Source organism: Nicotiana sylvestris, chromosome 2 (genome assembly GCF_000393655.2).
Source record: "Nicotiana sylvestris chromosome 2, ASM39365v2, whole genome shotgun sequence".
In the NCBI taxonomy this organism is placed as follows: Eukaryota; Viridiplantae; Streptophyta; class Magnoliopsida; order Solanales; family Solanaceae; genus Nicotiana; species Nicotiana sylvestris.
The window spans coordinates 41,523,626-41,529,974 of record NC_091058.1 but is presented as its reverse complement, the minus strand read 5'-3'; positions in this window follow the sequence as shown (position 1 = coordinate 41,529,974).

Below are 6,349 nucleotides of genomic sequence, written 5' to 3'. Positions count from 1 at the left end.
GGCTAGGAGGGGAAACTTATCACCACATTGAACACGTCAATGTAGTTGAGAAAGACAAATTTGGAGTAACAAAATAGAAAGCATACTAGCATGGTCAGCGTACAAACCCGACAAAAGGGCTTGGGAAGAAACTCCAGGGCATTACCAAGTCGGTACAATTGAAACATCACGGCACAACTTTCGGGCTGGAGTACCCATACACCAGGCAAGAATATAATAATTGGTCGCCACTATGGCGTGGTCCCTATTACCCTTTCGAGCAACCCGTTCCACATCTGGGTTAGACTTTTTATCAGGCCGATACAATATGGGGAACTGCGGAGGAAGAAGCTTTAGCTGTGGTAAGGAACCTGTTCATAGAAGACGAGGATATGTATTGCAGTGCAATAATTGAGGAGGAGGAGGAAGAGGAAGAAGGCCTCACCATTCAGATTGTGGAGAAGGGAGTTGTTCTCAGGAATTGGACTACCACACCATCCTGGGCCCGCCAAGTCCTTGGGTAGCTTGGCATTTAGCCTAATTTATTTCTATAGCCATGCTAGGCATTTCAGATGTTTTAAGTAATTTTGTTTTAAAGACGCATTTTGTTTCAAAATAATTGCTCGATTCATCGAGCCGTACTTGTTTTGGATATTTTCAAAATTTAATCAATGCATTGCTATTTATTATTCATTATTATCTTTCACATTTTCTTTCTGCAATATTATTATTACTTTTCCTGATGAACCAATGACTCTGACATGTAATGAGACAACGCAACATGAGGATAGTAACTCAGAAGAAGAGGATGAAATACCTGAGGAAATTGTCAGGGAGGTTAAGAACTTTGAGAATAAACCTAAGTCCAACCTGGACAAGATCGAAGCAATAAATTTGGGAGACGCCGAAACCATCAAGGAGACTCGCGTAAGCATTCAGTTATCACCGTCAGAGAAGAAAGAGTACATTCATTTCATAAAGGAATATGAGGATATCTTTGCATAGTCATATGATGACATGACCGGTCTGAGCACATCTATAGTGGCTCACAAGTTTCCTACCAATCCAATGTGTCCTCCAGTAAAGCAGAAACTCAGAAAGTTCAAACCAGATATGAGCCTGAAAATCAAGAAGGAGGTCACTAAGCAAATCAAAGCCAAAGTCTTCAAGGTAGTTGAGTACCCAACCTGGTTAGCCAACATTGTACTGGTTCCAAAGAAAGATGAGAAGGTCAGGGTATCTGTCGACTATCGAGATTTAAATAGGGCAAGTCCCAAGGACGATTTTCCACTGCTAAATATACACATCCTGATCGACAATTGCGCCAAGCATGAACTCCAATCCGTTGTAGATTGCTTCGCGGGTTATCACTAGATCTGGATGGACAAAGGAGACGTAGAGAAAACAATTTTCATTACACTATTGGGAGTGTACTGCTACAAGATCATGCCATTCGGTCTAAAGAATGCTGGGGTTACTTACATGAGATCCATGACAACCATCTTCCATGATATGATACACAAGGAAATAGAGGTGTATGTTGACGACGTCATCATCAAGTCCATGAGAGCTGCAGATCACATAGCAGACCTAAGAAAGTTCTTTGACAGGTTAAGGAGGTACAATCTAAAACTAAACCCCGCAAAATGTGCATTCGGAGTTCCCGCAGGAAAGCTGTTGGGATTCATTGTCAGCCGTCGAGGAATCGAGTTGGACCCGTCCAAAGTTAAGGCTATCTAGGAGTTACCACCACCAAAGAGCAAAAAGGACGTGATGAGCTTCCTAGGACACCTCAACTACATCAGCTGCTTCATAGCACAGTCCACGATAATATGTGAACCCATCTTCAAAAGGTTGAGGAAAGATGCTGAAACTAGTTGGACCGAGGATTGTCAGAAGGTTTTTGACAAAATCAAGGAATATCTATCCACACCACCAGTCCTAGTCCCGCCAGAACCTGGGAGACCTTTGCCACTCTATCTATCTATATTAGATGGAGCTTTCGGATGTGTTTTGGGGCAACATGACGAGACATAGAGAAAGGAGCAATTCATATACTACTTGAGTAAGAAGTTCACACCTTACGAAGCACGATACTTTCTAGTGGAACACACTTGCTGTGCTTTGACCTGGACAGCTCAAAAATTAAGGCATTACTTCTGTGCCTATACCACGTACCTCATATCCAGGATGGACCCCCTGAAGTACATCTTTCAGAAGCCCATGCCAACCGGGAAGTTAGCCAAGTGGAAGATACTGTTAAGTGAGTTCGATATCGTCTATGTAACTCAGAAGGAGGTCAAAAGACAAACGTTGGCAGATCATCTTGCTGAAAATCCCGTGGGAGGAGAATACGAACCCTTGAACATGTATTTTCCTAATGAAGAAGTATCATTCGTAGGAGAGGACATTGCTGAAGCTTACGACGGTTGGAGAATGTTCTTCGATGGGGCTACAAATTTCAAAGGAGTGGGCATCAGAGTAGTTTTGGTATCAGAAATAGGTCAACATTACCCTGTATCCGCAAAGCTTAGGTTTCCATGTACCAACAACATGGCAGAATACGAGGCTTGCATCATGGGGCTCAATCTAGCCATCGATATGAATATACAAGAGTTGTTGGTAATCAGTAATTCAGATCTTCTGGTACATCAGGTTCAAGGAGAATGGGCTACGAAGAACACTGAGATACTGCCATACTTGTATCATGTGCGGGAACTAATGAAGATATTCACAAAGATAGAATTCAAACATGTGCCCAGAATTCAAAATGAGTTCGCAAATGCACTGGCCACCTTATCATCAATGATACAACATCCAGACAAGAATTTCATCGATCCCATCATGGTAAAAATCCATAACCAACCGGCTTACTGTGCTCATGTCGAAGAAGAAACGAATGGAAAACCTTGGTTCCACGACATCAAAGAATATTTGGCGAGAGGAGAATATCTAGAGCAGGCAAACCATATTCAAAAATGCACACTGCGGAGACTGTCCAATCATTTCTTCGAAAGTGGAGGAACCCAGTATAGAAGAACTCCTGATCTAGGATTGTTAAGGTGTGTTGACGCAAATGAGGCTTCCAAATTGCTCAAGAAGATACATGCCAGAACTTGTGGACCACATATGAATGGTTTTGTTCTAGCCAAGAAAATACTCAAAGCTGGATATTTTTGGATGACCATGAAAATGAATTGCATCTGGTACGTTCAGAAATGCCACCAGTGCCAGGTACATGCAGACATGATAAAGGTACCACCAAACGAGCTCAATGCAACAAGTGCAACTTGGCCTTTTGCTGCTTGGGGAATGGATTTCATCGGTCCGATCGAGCCCACTACTTCAAACGGGAACAGGTTCATTTTAGTGGCCATTAACTACTTCACAAAATAGGTAGAGGCTGCAAACTACAAAGCTGTAACCAAGAAAGTCGTCGCAGATTTTGTCAAGGATCGTATTGTTTGCCGATTCGGGGTTCCCGAGTCCATTATCACTGAAATGCCACCAACCTTAACAGTGATCTGATGAAAGCAATGTGCGAAACCTTCAAAATCAAGCACAAGAACTCTACAGCATATAGGCCTCAAATGAATGGAGATATGGCAGCTGCTAACAAGAACATCAAGAAAATACTAAGGAAGATGGTAGAGAATCACAAACAGTGGCATGAGAAGTTACCCTATGCCCTATTGGGGTACCGCACTACAGTCCGCACATCAACTGGGGCAACCCCATATTTACTAGTTTATGGTACCAAAGCTGTCATTCCAGCCGAGGTAGAAATTCCCTCTTTAAGGATCATATAGGAAGCCAAACCCAGTGATGCAGAATGAATAAGGAGCCGCTATGAGAAACTGGCCCTTATAGACGGAAAAAGAATGGACGCAGTATGTCAAGGTCAACTTTATCAGAACAGAATGTTTAGAGCTTTCAACAAAAGTGTCAAACCAAGGCAATTCGCACCAGGACATTTGGTGCTGAAGAAGATCTTCCCGCATCAAGATGAAGCCAACGGGAATTTCTCTCCCAACTGGTAAGGTCCTTACATGGTTCACCGGGTGCTAACAGGAGGAGCACTCATACTTGCAGAAATGGATGGAGAAGTTTGGTCGAAACCTATCGATTCAGGTGCTGTCAAGAGATACTACGTTTAGAATGTTTACATTTTTTCATCTAATGTAACTGAACTACGCTTGACCTGATTCCCGTTTAATAAGGGATACGTAGGCAGCCTTGTGGGTTTGGTCATATCTTAATAAAATTTCCATTTTCCCTCAGAATCAAAAACTGGGGTAGAATGTTGAGGAGGACCCTCAAAATTTCGGAGCAAGTCCAGCCAACACCATCATGCGTAGAAGGTCAGAAATCAGTTAAGAGACTGGGGAAGAATATTGAGAAGGATTCTCAAAAGTTTGGAAAAGGTTCAACAAATTTCATCGCATGTAAAACGATGAAGGATCATTTACCAAACTGGGGCAGAATTTTGAGGAGGACCCTCAAAAATATAATGCAAGAAAGCTGCAATGTCTTTAAAAAGTGTTACAGGTTCATCTAAATTACTTGATATTTCACTATGTTTTCTAAAATAACTTTAATTTCATCAATAAGTGCATAATTTCGAAAACTTTATTCCAGTGACAGCCAGGTGTTACCCAGGGCAACTCAAACAGGGCCTCCAGAATGGAGTGAAGCAAAGCCAGCAGACAAAAGCACGAACCAACCTCCCCTTACAAAACTTACAATTTTTCTTTCGATGCAGGCGTGGTAAATATAACAGGAGTATTCGCAAACATACACATATCAAAGTTACTCTCAATCAAGCCACCAGACACAAATATATCTCCAGCTAAGAAATATTCTACTCCTATTTGCTGTTTGTTCACTACATAAGGCTAAGCATTGCCTTCTCTTTGCACGAGACTAAACCTTGTCTCAAATTTTGCATGAGGCTAAGCCCTTCCTCCATATTTGCATAAGGCTAAGCACTACCTTCTCTTTGCATGAGACTAAGCCTTATCTCAAATCTTGCATGAGGCTAAGCCCTGCCTCCACATTTGCATAAGGCTAAGCAATGCCTTCTCTTTGCATGAGACTAAGCCCTGTCTCAAATCTTGCACGAAGCTAAGCCCTGCCTCCCTCTTTGCATAAGGCTAAGCACTTCCTTCTTTTTGCATGAGACTAAGCTCTGCCTTTCTCTTTGCATAAGGCTAAGCACTACCTTCTCTTGCATGAGACTAAGCTTTGTCTCAAATCTTGCATGAAGCTATACTTTGCCTCCTTCTTGGTATAAGGCTAAGCATTGTCTTCTCCTTGCATGAGACTAAGCCCTGCCTCCCTCTTTGCATAAGGCTAAGCACTGCCTTCTCCTTGCATGAGACTAAGCCCAGTCTCCAATATTGTATGAGGCTAAGCCCTGCCTCCCTTCTTGCATAAGGCTAAACACTGCCTTCACTTTGCATGAGACTAAGCCCTGTCTCCAATCTTGCATGAGGCTAAGCCCTGGCTCCATTTTTGCATAAGACTAAGCGTTTCCTTCTCCTTGCATGAGACTAAGCTCTGTCTCCAATCTTGCATGAGGCTAAGACCTGCCTCCATATTTGCATAAGGCTAAGCACTGTCTTCTCGTGAGATTAAGCTTGGTCACCCTCCGCATAATTGTTGCTCTATTCTAGACTTTACATTATCTTCTTTCCTTAGGGCTAAGCTCTGCCCCAAAACTCTGCACATGACTAAGCTTTGTCTTTTGTCACCTTTGGTATTATGTCTCTGCATTTCATGGGCTGATGTATAGCCAATTTGTCCAAAGGCGTCATAGTCCGAAGTCATCATCCTCATAACCTGAAGACACCATGTCATGGCCTGAGGATCTCTCAATCCTGCACATCATTATTCAAAGACCTCATGGTTTAGAGGCACCATTCTCATGGCCAAGAACATCACTTCATGGCCTGCGAATCTCCTATCTCATAATTCATGGCCCAGGACATCATAGTCTAAGGACGTCATCTACACTCTCCAAACACAATCTTTCATGGTCCAAAGGGAATTTGCATCATGTTTAAATTCTCACAGTAATCTATATACTTTCATGCATCGTATTTTAAGTTTTTCAGGTAATCCAGGAGGTAATCATTCTTCATATTGGAGCAACCTTCGCTCCGGTTTCCGCTCATACTATTTACATTTTTCCATTATAACTGATTCCCATCAATTACCCACCTTACTCTGTGACCATTAAAATATCTTCCCAATGATACATCTGTCATACTTCAGACTCATAATCATAACTCCATCCGATATTACCCTTCACAAAAGAACCTTTGCTGAAACTGGCTACCATTCCTATAACAACTCCATCAGCTTCATT